Here is a 14,066-nt window from a genome sequence, read left to right on the forward strand (position 1 = left end):
AGTTGTTCCGCAAGGATCAGTTCTTGGTCCCTTACTATTTTCTATCTTTACCAATAACCTCCCCTCGGCTACCCAGCAAACTAATACAATACAGTATGCTGATGACACCATCCTTATTTGCTCAGCCCCCTGTCTACAATTACTCCACAACAGAACCCATGAAGCCTTCACCACTGTAGAAAAATGGCTAAATTCCTCCCAACTCATACTAACCCCATCTAAGACCCAATCCATGGTCTTCCACTCATCCAAAACTTTCACCCCGCTTCACCTTTCTCAATAACATCCTCCAAATCTACCCTTATCACACCAGTAACTCAAGCCAAGCTACTAGGTGTAACTATTGACCAAAACCTAAAATTTGACAAACATATAGCACTAACAAATTGCCAAAGTTCATGAAAAACTAGGTTCACTCTACCACTGCAAGAGCTTCCTCACACAGGAATCCTGAATCACTATCTCTCATACCCATCTACTCTTCACCTTACTGTATGCTCCCCCAGTTCTAACTAACCTAGACAACTCTGACCTTCTGAAACTATCTACCTGCTACAATAAAATCTCAAGATTTGCAACCAGTGCTAAGTTTCATTCTCACCACTGCTTCTCCCTAAGACAACGAGGATAGTTAGAACTACCTAACCTACTAAAATACAATCGACTTCCCCCTGACTCATCAACTGCTATACCAACCAAATAAAATACCTGCCCTCTCTGGTCTGCTCACCTTCCGTAATACTGCACATCAACTAAAATCTTCCAATACAGCCTTACTGACTGTTACCAAGGCTTACATAGCTCAGGCAATCCCTTTATTCCTTTGCAGTTGCTAAGGCCTGGAACACTCTACCCCCTGACATTAGATGTCTAAATAGTAAACATACTTTCAAATTCCTACTAAAAGATCTCCTATACAAAACTCGGATACGTTCCTGTACAGAACCAGACTAATTTCACCTGTTTCTGTCTTTCAACATCCCTAGATCACAGCTGTACTGTGAACCAGGTGTTTAGGCCACCTTTACAGTTATGACTTCTAGTTTATGACCCTGTTTGGCTATGAAAACTCCTTTTTGAATTTATGTTCAAGCAATTGTATATTTGTTGTATAATATCTTGTTTAACTGCTTCTCAAAATTCTAACCACTGTATGCTGCATCATTTGTAAAACTTTGATTTTACTCTTTTTATATGTTCTATGCTCTATGTTTATATAACTTTTTATTATTTTTATAATTTTTTACTATGTATCTGGAACTTTTTTTGCCAGGCCACCATTGAAAATGGTCACCTTGTGTCCAGTCGGACTAACCTGGTAAACAAATGGAAAATAAATAAATACATTTCAGATTTACATTTTAAATTATTTTTCTTTCCTAACCACATATTTATCTTTTATATTCCTTTGCTTATATTTTTTCTACTGCATAATACTTACCTGCATCTTTGTAACAATATCCCCAGATGCAACATTTTAGTAGCAAAAGTAGTTTGTTTACATCTGATTGATTTATACCTCTAATACTTTGTAAGATATTTATTATTTCTTTACATTTCATAAACACATACTGAAAAACTCATTCTATTTTTTCCAAAATTCTCACATTCTTTTATTACCTATAAATACATGTAAGGTTGATTCCAATTATCTGCAAATATTACACAAGTTTTCTTCCATTATTTTAAATATTACAACTAATTTACCAGTAATTTTTGCATATACCAATTTCCAAAAATATTCATTGATCTGTGTTTCTTTTTCATTCCTTCTTTTATAATTTTCCTCCTTTCTTTATCAGATCCACTTCATCCTCATGCAATAAATGATTTCTGTAATGCCAAATTACACTATTGCTTCTTTTATACTCGTATCCACTTTCTGCCAAAATTTAAATCTCTTATAAGTTCTACTTAATAGAAATCCCTTAGTGTTTTTTTCTGTTTCCTTTCAATTAAACTTTTTCTTGAAGTTTAGCACTTCTTTGTCAATAAACTAGCCAATTAATTCTGTTCTTTGCTCATATTCTTTATTATACAGAATGCATGTAAGCTGTAAAATGTACAAATGGATTAATTAATCCCAATATGTTTAAATGTTTTATTTTATTTGATTATATATTATCAATAGGACATAACCTTAAATCCCCCCCAAAAATGAAGAAGAAATACATCAAAATCAAACCTGTTTCAAAAGATACCAGAACTTCATGTGCACCTAGTACATAAATTTCTTTCTAAGCCTAAAAGTGTCATATTAATTAAATACACCTTTTCTCTATATGTTATTTCAATACTGTATGTTTCTTACAGACTCCATTTTCTTCCTGCAATTATTTATTGCCTATTTTGTATGTCACAGTAATAAAAACCTTAAACTTCTAGTTCTTTCTAAGATAAATATAATTTTCCTGTGTTATGTTTTCAATATCCCTTTACTTTTATCTGTGTTTACCTTTATGCCCTTATAATACATCTAATGTATATGAAAATAATGTTATTTGGTTTACTATTATTATATTTTGCCTTAATGCAATTTCAAAGCTTTTCTGTATGATAGTTGCAGTTTTCATTTCCTTACTTGTTTCCTCCAATTATGTATTCCATATGTTACCTTTCACAATACAAAATACCATAAAGTTGAATTTCTTTTTCAGAGAAATATATATTTTTTTGCATTTTATGTTTTCCCTATAACTTTACTTTTATCAGTGTTTAACCTTAGGCCTATCTTTGCCATTTCTCGTTATAATTGGTATAATACACACAAAAATGTTTTTACCTGTTTTACTATTTTATTGTCTTCACTGTTGCTCAAATATACTAAATGCAATAGTTTTGCATATTTCACATGACTTGTCATTTCCCCTAACTTTCTCACTATTGCATTTATCACTAATCCAGCTAGAAATGGACTCCTATAGCCTTGTTTAATACCATACTGTATTTTAATTCTATTTCCCTTAAAGCCATTTATCAATAGTATTATCAAACTAAACTATAAAACTATAAATGCTACCAATTCATTTTATTATACATGGACCAAAGTTTTTTTTTTAAATATGTATTACTTGATGGCGATTCACATTACTAAATGCTTTAAATCATATCACTGTTGTCCATCCTTTCTTCTTTTGCATTATAATTTTAATTACCTCTCTAAACAATAATAGTTGTCTTAAATAATTTCCCTTACTAAAGCCATACACACCACTTCTTCAACTTGCCATATCATTAAACCATTTCTCGTCATTCAGAATTTTATATCACACAGCCATTCTTTGCAAATGCCAGAATAGTTTTACTAGTATCTCCCAGCTATATATTTTATTTTGTAACACTGCTCACCCCACATCTATACCTCTAATATAAACCTTATGAAAGCCTAATATATAATTGTCTTTGAACTTGCTTTACATCCCACCTCTTAACTACAATATTAACATTTTCTGCCCTACCTAATTCCATCCCTCACCTCCATTTCTTTGAATTTCAAAGCACAAATCACACAATCTATTACTTATCTGACAATCCCACTAATACAGCTGTTCTAATGCTTAGTATTCAATATCTACTAATAGGTTCATAGGTTCATAGGTTCATACTAGGCTATCTGCCCTAGGGCATTTATAAGCCTAGCCAGAATGTGTTTGGCTTTCGCCACCCATTTTAAATTTATTTTGCTATGCCCTTTTTCGAGGTTAGTATACTGTGCCTCTGTCTAACAGTGACACAGAAGTGATACCCGGGGTAAACCTACGATCTCCCATCCACTCATCAAGATTCCTCTTGAAGAGAGTCAATGAGGGACTCTGCCTAACCTGGACTGGGATTTTATTCCAGAGTGAAGGGAGCCTCTGGGTTATGAATCTGTCCCTCCAGCATGTCCTATTTATTTCAGTGCTGAGGTTCAAGTCTCTCGAGCGTAGCTCGATGGGATTTGGATTTTCTGAGGTGCAGCATGTCCATTAATTCCGGGTTGGACATGGCTTTATCGTCAGGCACAGATCGCCTCTGAACAGGCGGTATGCCACTGAGTAGAGCTGGAGTTTCTTTAACCGGGCAGCATATGGCATCTGTTTGAGCCCTTTGATCCTCTTGGTGAGGTACTTTTGGGGTCTTTCCAGTTGCTGCAGGTGTCTGGTAAGGTACATCCCAAAAGGGGCATTGTACTCAATTATGGGCCTGATGAGGGATGAGTAAAGAGGCACAATGACCTCCCTGATCTAGATGTGAATCCCTTCATGATTAGGTGGGCTATATAAAATGTTTTTCTAACCACTTTGGCCATGTGGTTGTCAAATGAGAGATTGCTATCAACTTGGGTCCCCAGGTCCCTAATTACTTCTTCTGTACTTAATGGATTACCACATATGTGGTAATTTGTGGGCACTTTGTTTTTGCCAAAGGGGATGACTATACACTTTTTGGCATTTAGCTTGAGGCCATGGCTCTGGCACCAGTTGTCTGTTTCTATGAGGCCCTTTTGGAGGATGCTTGTGTCGGCTCGAGAGTCGATTATGGCACCCAGTTTGCAGTCATCTGCGAACTTGGTCAGCCACAGTCCTTCCGTGTTGGCCTGTACCTCGGAGAAATATATACCGAACAAGAGAGGTCCCAGGACTGAGCCTTGTGGGACACCACTTGTAACTGGTTTGGAGTCTGACATGGCTCCAGCAATTCTAACCATGTGGGTTCTGTCCTTGAGCCAGTTTGCAATCCATCTAGTGACATAGGGGTTTATATTTAAGCTGGTGGGCTTATCTATAATGCCCGAGTGGGGTATTGTATCGAAGGCTTTTGCGAGGTCCAGGTAGGCTGTGTGGACCACCTTCCCTCGTCAATGGCCTTGGTGACTGTTTCAAAGAAATCAACCAGGTTTAAGAGGCAGGATCTGCCCTTAACAAAGCCGAACTGGGTAGGATCCAGTGTTTGTAGGTCCCCAATATCTTTATTTATGAGGTCCATGATGATCCTTTCCATAGCTTTGCAGACCAAGCTAGTCAGGCTTATGGGGCGATAGTTTCCAGGATCCGTTGAGGCACCACCTTTATGGAGAGGGACCACTGTTGCTGTACGCCACTCTTTGGGCACATATCCTGTAGTAAGGCTGAGATTGAACAGTAGTTTTATGTTTGGGTTTAGCTCTTCTTGGAGTTTATGTAGGACGCAGCCGGGACACCATCTGGTCCCATTGATGCTGTGTTTTTGCTTTGGAGAGGCGGCTCTTACCTGAGCATCTGAGATGTCAGGGGCAGCACTCTGCTGGGATAGATATTTTCCCTTTTGGTGGGGAGGGAAGTTTGCGCTGAACCTGTCAGCTAGGATGTTGGCAATGTCTGTGGGTTCGGTGTATTTTTGTCATTTTGGACTAATTCTGAGCATATCTGGGAATTACCACCCAGGTTCCTAACATAACTAAAGAAAGCCTTGTGATTATCCTTAGTGTCCTGTGCAATTTTTCTCTCGAAGCTGGCCTTAGACAATTTTATGTGTGCCCGTAGTTTTTGCTAATACTGATCAGTGATGCCTTCCCTTTTGGGATTTTGCTCTATCATTTAGTAGCTTCCTCCTTCTATTGTATAGTTTGTTTATGGCTGGGGTCCACCAGACAGGACGCCTGCCTTTGGAGGATTGGGTCTTGGTTTTATTTGGGATCGCATGATCCATGCATTCCTGAAGGTGTTCATAGAATGCATTTATAAAGGATTCTGCGGTCTGGGCGCTATTTTCCACAGGCCGGGGCTTTGAAGGATTCCACCTCAGTTTTGAGGAGTGTGAAATTTGCTTTAGAGAAGTTTTTCACTGTGGTTTTCTGGGCAGGGGTGGGGTCGGGATGTGAATATCCAGTGAGATTAGTTTATGGTCTGATCTTACCAGTGAGGGATACACTTCTGGTCTGGAGCATAGAGTCCCCATGTTGGTGATGATCAGGTCCAGTATGTTTTCCCCTCTTGTGGGAGTGGTAACAAGTTGTTCCATAGCATTTGAGTTTATAAATTCTAGGAACCTTTGGGCTAGGGTGTTGGAGCTAGAGTAATGCTGCCAGTCTATGTTTGGGTAGTTGAAGTCGCCCAATATAATGGTGTTTGGAGAGACCTTCATATTTTCCAGTGTTCTCAGGAAGGCCGAGTGGGGTTCCTGGGTTTGGGAGGGTGGTCTGTAGCAGGCTATAAACTGGAAGGCAGTTTTACCCACTGTTAGTTGCACATGGATAGTCTCTGATGCTTCGTGCTTTGCCACCAACCTGGAGGTGTGGGTATCTTTGATGAATATCGATACTCCCCCATCTTTTGTGGTTCGGTCCAAGTTTTGGGGCCGAAAAGCATGGTATGAGGTATAACCTGGTAGTGCTGGGGTGCTCCTGGGAGCCCTGAACCAGGTTTCTGTTACTGCACAGATATCGATGTTCTCCATGCTAAGGAGAGTTTCGAAAAGTGCATCTTGAGGTTTAGACTTCTGGCGTTGAGTAGCATTACTCTTAGTTTCTTATCCCTTGTGATACCTATGGAGGTGGGTTTGTCTTTTGAGCCTTGCCTAAAAAAGGCACTATGGGGCAGGAAGAGCCTTTGCCAATATTGGAAAGCGCAGGGGTGACAGGTGCAAGCTGTCCCTAGCGAAGCATCGTGGCTTGTCGAGCATATCATCCCAAGCTGACAGGCATTGGATCCCCTTTGAATGACACCAGTACTTAAGCCAATTGTTGAAATTGATCATCTTGTCTTCATATTGTGGCATCATTCTTGGTGAGGGTAAGATGCTACTCAAGGTCAGGGTCATACCGGCCTGGGCTACATGCTCAGAGAGCTCCTTTATGTCTCTTTTCATGTAGTCCAGGGAGGTACGTCTCAGGTCATTCACACCAGCATGGACAATGACTGAGTCATATTTGTACTTGCCTTGGAGTGACCTGAGTGCTTGTGTTATGTGGCGGATCCTAGTGCCCGACAGGCTGCTCACTGTGACCCTCTCCTTGTTCAGCTTGGTGAGCGGGACGTCAGTGTGCCTGACGATAGAGTCACCTATTACAAGTGTATCAGGTGTGTTGTTTAGTCTTAAGGGCTGTGACTGTTTGGCACACTGGCTTTGTGAGATATGTGTTGCACGTGTTTTGTTTTGGGGTAGCGGCTGCTTGGGTGTCTGCTTTGGAGGTCTCTGCTGCTTCGGCAGATCTTTATTTAGAGCCTCCGAGTATGTTTTTGTGTGATTATGTGTTTGGTTTGCTGTCGTGGTAGGTCTATGTGAGACTGGAATTGTAGTGAGTGTGGTTTCCTTCTCCTCCTGACTGGTTATGCCAGTACTGAGTTGAGAGAGCGTAGCCTCCAGTTTGGCTATATGGTTGCATCTCTCACATGTGTTGGAATTTGTTGGGAGGAGGAGAGGGTTGTCTGTGTACATGAGGCAGTTGTAACATTGCCTCAAGATTCCCAGATTCACCAGCTGGACCGGAGAGGAGATTGACAACTGACCTTTGGACATGCTAGAATAATATTGGGAATTCCTTAATAACTGAAAACCAGGGCCAGTGGGGAGTGAGGGTGTAGTGCTTTTAATTTTTAGTGCTGACTTATATAATTGCTTTAGTGAGCAAGTGCCAGGTAACTTAAGTGCAATGTGTTACAGGTAACTTAAAAGCAAAAACGACAAACAGTAACTTTCTTTCAAGTGAAACAAGGAAATAAGTACAGTAAGCGATGCAGATATCACTAGTGATCCACAGAAGCGCTGAGAAGCCGCGTATTAGGTGGAATTAGCGTTCCAGGGAAATAACAAGCAAACAAACAACAAGCATATAAACAAAGCTAGATTCAGCAGGCCTGGATCTAGTCTATGCTACAGCAAACAAGGTGTACCAATTTCAGTAAGATACAGTTCAAATATTCAGGCACTATAAACCTTTAACCAGAAATTCCCAGCTCAGAAGGGCAGAGTCCAGCCTCTTCTCCCACAAGAGTGCAGACCACAAACCTTCTTAATGTAAAATAACTGGCCTGAAGCCCAAGTGCTTAAACCAGAACTAATGCACTTTAAGAATAACAGACACTGGGCTCTCAATCAGCAGTTCCCAACTTAGAAGGATGACAGCTACCTGTCCTGCCACCACAGTGCAAGCCACATGCCATAATGCATAAGTATTGTTCATACTGTAATAGTTGCATCTGCTTTTATATGAAATGAATGCAACAAATACATGCATATATAATTGCTAATGTATATTTAATGTCTGTTGACGTATATTAATGAATGTCTGTTGAAAAATGTTTGTAATTTGTTAGAGCTTCCCTTGGCCTCCACTGAAAAGAGTCTTTTTGACTGAAACCAAGTGAACAAACCTAGTAAACAAAATCAAAATAAATAAAAATTAATAATGAATCTCCTGTCTCTTCTTCAAAGTTTATTTGGAAAATGTTCATTAATATTTTATAATATGTATTTATTAATAATATCAGTCCCCCAGTTTTATAAGTGTTATAGATCTCTTTTTAATACATTAAATATAGATTAAACTTATTTCATTGTTATTTGTATCACTTAATAAGCATTCATTAATGTTTTACTAGACTTTGGTACCTTTTCAGTCATAACCTTTTTTCACCAGTTATGATCCAATCCATCCTTACCCAGAGTACTATCATACTTAAACACCTTTTAACTTTTGTCTCTCTTTTTAACTGTTGAACTTGTTCTTCCTACATTTGTTGGTACCCCACACACTTTGCAAATTCTTTAGTTTTCCAAGCAAATATTTTCAGAACATTGTAGACAGTGTATTTAGTTCCACGATTTTATTACTCGTTTCTTTTCTCTTAATCCTACTACCTGATGTTCTCTTTTCACCTTACCTTTACTTAAAGGGATAATACTTATTGTTATTTTTAGCTTTGTCAGAAATTGTTGAGCACTCAATCAATTCTCCATTTTTTCCAAATGTTTATATACCCTGCTCCTTTTCCTTATGAATAACACAGTTTATTTTTCTCTGACTCTTTTAGCTTGCTATTAATGCTATACGTTCCTTTTCTGCATTCCTCTTTTATTGATCATATAAATTATAAAGTATCTTCTTGTGTTATTCTGAAAGTAATCTAGTTCGGGAATTACAGAATGGTTACATACCCATATGAAGTTGTCATGCTATATTCATTATTTCTAGAATTTCAACTTCCTTAAATAATTCTGCATTTATCTTAAGTGTTTCCCCTTTTTTCCATTATTTCATGGAGCTTTCAACAAATACACTTTAAATTGCTTAGTGATCTGTGAATCCTATAATTTTAACGCCACTGTTTTATACAACAAGCTAATTATTTCGTATTCTTACAACAAAATATATACTGTTTATGTTTTTTATCTCTTATATGCATACTGCTTGGCACCTTCACTCATCATTTCCCATCTGCCTAATTGTTTTATTCACTTAATATCTAAATCTTCATTTTTGTTTTCTACCCATGCTCTGTATGATAGCTAAAATTCCCCACCCTAGTTTTTTTTTTTTTTTACTGCAGAAAGAAAACATGGTCCCTTATCATTAAATAAATAGTTAAGTCTTTCCACATTAAAGGAACATAAATGACACTCAGGCTTTTATATTCTCCTTCATACCACACTGATATTATCATTGTCCTTCCTGCTTTCAGTTTGACAATATCTAATGTATTCCCTTCTTTCATGGAAACAATATGCCTAGTGTAGAACATCTTTCTTGATCAAAAGTCCATAGCATTTTTTCAGCCCATCATATTCAAAATGTCCCTTCTTCTTCTCATAAATTCAATACCCTGCAATCAAATTATGTTTTGTCTGCAAGTTAATGGCCATTCTGATATTGTCAATCTTCTTTCCTCATTTTTTTGGGGGGGGGTTCCACTTACTAACAATATTTTAAGGACACTGTTATTTATTTTTCATATTGTCCTTATTTTGTTTTCATTCTTTTCCTGACCACATTGCCTATGGAATCAGACATTCATTTATAAAGTCCTTTCCTTCCCAGTATCTTCTTCATTCCCTTTTAACATTTCAAACTGAGTCATACATTTTATTTTTCCTCTGCTCCCAGTGCTTTCTAACTTGATGCACTAAAGGTGCATGAATGCTTTTTGTTTTTTATTCATGATTCTCATTTATGTTTATTTCTGCTCATTATGTAACATTTCACATTCAGACACAATTTCAATTTTAGCAGCATTTTGCTCCTCTTTGTCTTTAGTTCACAGGGTATTACTGTTTATTTTACTGTAACATAAAAAAAATACAGTATTTTTTGTGGGAGAGGGTTAGGGTGGGGAAAGTCCTCATGCACCCCCACATCCCATGCTAATTATATATACCATATCTGTGACTGATCTACAGTGGGGAAGGACAAACGTCCTGATTCCCACTGTTCATGATCTAGCACAGAAAATCCCACTGTTCATGATCTAGCACAGAAAATCTCACTGTTCATGATCTAGCACAGAAAATCCCACTGTTCATGATCTAGCACAGAAAATCTCACTGTTCATGATCTAGCACAGAAAATAAGGCAGCACACTTGATCAACTTACTTTTCATTCAGCTGTGATTTTTTTTTTGTGAGATGACTGCATAATTTGATCACCTGAATTACACCCATATGATTCTGATCTGAGTCTTAAAGTACCTCTTAAAGTATACATCAAGACTTATTTTCCATTAGTACAAAAGGGATAAGTGGAACATAAAACAGCCAGCACTGTATTTTGATCAAATACAGAGTCCATCTTTGCTGTCAGTAATTATGTATAGAATGGTTATCTCACAAGAAAACTGCATTACATGCTTATAGGATCATAGGTTACTAGGGTATCCACCCGAAGGTCATTTTAAGCCTAGCCGTTTCATCCCAATGTAATACCATTGAAATACTAGTCAATACCTAGGACTGCATTTAGTGATGGCTGCCCATGTCCAGGAGGGATGTGGGCTCCATCCCAGGTAAGAATTTATGGTGCACCATCCACTCATTCAGGTTTCTCTTGAACAGTATCATAGAGGTGCTCTGTTTCACATGAATTGGTAGCCTGTTCCAAAGACGCAGCAGTTGCTGGGACATAAATCTGTCCCTCAAGCATGTGCTATTTAACTTGCAGGCCATAATTTCCCTGGAATGGGTGGCCTAGTCCTGTTTGATTTACAATGTGCAGCAAGTTCATTTGGTTTTAGTCTTGGATTGCTCTGTAGACCAGACATAAGTCTCCCCTAAGAAGTTTAAACAATATGGAGTATATTGACAGTGATTTTAGTCAGTCTGTGTAAGGCACACGCTAGAGCCCCTTGATCTTCTTTGATAAAAACCTCTCAGGTCTCTGAGTTCTCTCTAATTGCTGCAGGAGCTTAGTACGGTACATGCCAAATGGAGAATTATACTCAATTATGGGCCAGATAAGTGATGAGTATGGGGGGGTTATAACTTCTTTTGCTCTCGAGGTGATTACTTTACTAATCAAGTGTGCTATGTAGAAAGCTTTCCTTACTACAGTAGACACATGGTGGTCAAAGTTAAGGTCTCAGTCAACTTGTGATTCCAGGTCCCTTACCACTTCATGGGTACTTAGGGTATTCCTGTTGATTTGATAGTGTGAGGGGACATTGTTTGTGCTGAAGGGAATGATGATGCACTTCTTTGCATTCAGTTTGAGACTGTGGCTAATACACCAGTTGTTGGTCTGTATGAGACCCTGCTGGAGTATACTGACATCATTTAGGGATTCAATGATTGCACCTAGTTTTTAGTCATCTGCAAGCTTGGTCAGCCACAACCCCTTACTTTTGACGTGAACTTCTGAGAAGTATATACCAAGCAGTCTGAGGCCCAGCACTGACCACGGTGGCACCCCACTGGTAACAGGTCTGCTGGTTGATGTGGAGTAACCCACTTTGATAGTGTGTTTCCCATTTGTGAGCCAGTTGGCAACCCATCTTACAAGAAAGGGGTTTACATTCAATTTGCTAAGTTTATTGGTAATGCCTGAATGTGGGATTGTGTCAAAAGCCTTTGCCAAGTCGAGGTATGCTGTGTGCATAGATTTTCCCTCATCAATGGACTTGGTGGCATTTTCAAAGAAATTCACCAGATTTATCAGGCAGGATCTGCCCTTCACAAAGCCGAATTTGGTAGGATCTAGGGTTTGGAGGTCACGTATGTCTTTATTTATGAGGTCCATAATGATACATTCCATGGCTTTACAGATGAGGTTGGTCAGGCTTATGGGTCTGTAATTCCCTGGGTCTGTAGCTAGGCCACCTTTGTGGAAGGGAACAATTTTAGCTGTTTCATTGACTATCACTGACAGACTGCCATAACCTCAAGATGATTGAGCACAATACTAATTACCAAAGGCTGGATTCTAGGAATCTAAATGTACGGTATACCTATACATAGGCAAATCAGCTGGTTAAGGCCATTTATCTAGAAGATGAATGAGGAAGGCTAATGTTCTTCCATGAATTTAATAATTAAACAATATCAGACAGTAATGACTCCAGTTTCCTCATTCACACCACTTAACTTCAGTTTGGCCCGATACAGAGAAGTTAATAGAGTTTCACATCCTTAATTTAATCACAGAATGATGTGTAAATCAGTTATAAATCAACTTCAGTAACTAACAGGAAAGTGAGAAAAATACAATGAGACAGCTGGTGTATAGCATTGTGAATACATCCAGTCTAACATTTTTACTTTTGTTTTGATCACTCCATTTGTTTAACCAAAGCAACACAAAAGGTTTAACAATAATTATAGATATACATATAAAATCTTATGCAAAACAGTTTGATTCCACAAAGGGGTGATAAGTTGTCTGAATGACATCTAGGTAACCTCAAATACTGAAATCAAATTAGATTATATGGATTACATGGAAAAAAGAACTATGCAAACTGGATCCAAACAAAGCAAAGGCGAGATGAAATTAGTAATAACTTGAAAACACTTCAACAAGAAGTACCATTATATGTATTATTTACTAGGTATTATAAATACAGAGAGATTCCTTGGGATTGGAGACATGCACCTATTGAACCTGTCTTTAATGGAAAGGGGAGTAGGACAAACCCAGATTCATACAGACCCTAAAGTCTACTTTCATTTATGTAAAATCATGGGGATAGCCATAACGGATAACTTATAGTCAGTTCTGAAAAAAATTTAGACTTGGAACCATATATCAGCATGCATATGGAGAAAATAGATCTGTTACCACCTGTAACATGATGTTTTATAACAATATAATAACAGCTATGAATGAAAAATTGTGCTGTGATGTAATTTATATAAATTTAACTTCAGTATTTGACACTGTCATACACAAAACACCGATCAATAAATTAGAACTAGGTATTGATGTACTCTTGTTAAGATGGATAGTTGCATGGCTCACAAATAGGACTTGGGCAAGTATCATACAGCAAAAAACACTCAATATATCTTCATGATTTTATACCACTCAGCTAATGATCTCATAGAGTTACTAGATGCAAGTATTTCTACTAAGAATGACACTATGCCTTTTCCTTCATCCATGGTCAAAGGATCCATTACGCACTGCAATCATGAGAAACATGGTCAAACATTAGGCAAAGCCATCAGAATATGGAAGATAATTGTACGCAAAATCTTTTCAGTCTTTTTGGTCATGAATATTTAAGGATTCATTATAACCATATGGCTGTTCAAATGAATTAATACTGTGCTTTTTTCAGGTGGAAAGCATGGGACATATTTTCAAAGCAAACAAGCAAACACATAAATATAGGTCTTCAGAGCTTCAAAATAATTTTTGAATTCTGTTAGGTTGCATGGACATTACATTAAGTGGAAAGAGGAAGCTAGTAATAAAGGCTTATTTCTCATTCTACTGACATGTGGTGATTTGTCTTTGTATAGTCAAGAGCTGGATAACCTTAGAAGCTTTTGAAGTGCATACTAATGGGAATTATTTGACAGGCACAGAGATGGATAACCTTAGAGCACTGGAAATGTATACTGTTAGAACTGTCTGATAAGCATAGAATGCTTGCTTTGTGTACATGGTTACTAC

The 14,066-nt window shown here is 38.0% G+C and overlaps 1 protein-coding gene across 1 annotated transcript in view; it reads right to left on the minus strand.

Moving 5' to 3' along the window:
• The window catches only part of LOC122808165 (alpha-2-macroglobulin-P-like), a 686,630-nt gene that overhangs the window by 368,640 nt on the left and 303,924 nt on the right, over positions 1–14,066 (minus strand). The window lies entirely within an intron of this gene.

This window comes from Protopterus annectens, chromosome 8.part0 (assembly GCF_019279795.1).
Source record: "Protopterus annectens isolate FY-2018-M chromosome 8.part0, PAN1.0, whole genome shotgun sequence".
Taxonomy (NCBI): domain Eukaryota; kingdom Metazoa; phylum Chordata; order Ceratodontiformes; family Protopteridae; genus Protopterus; species Protopterus annectens.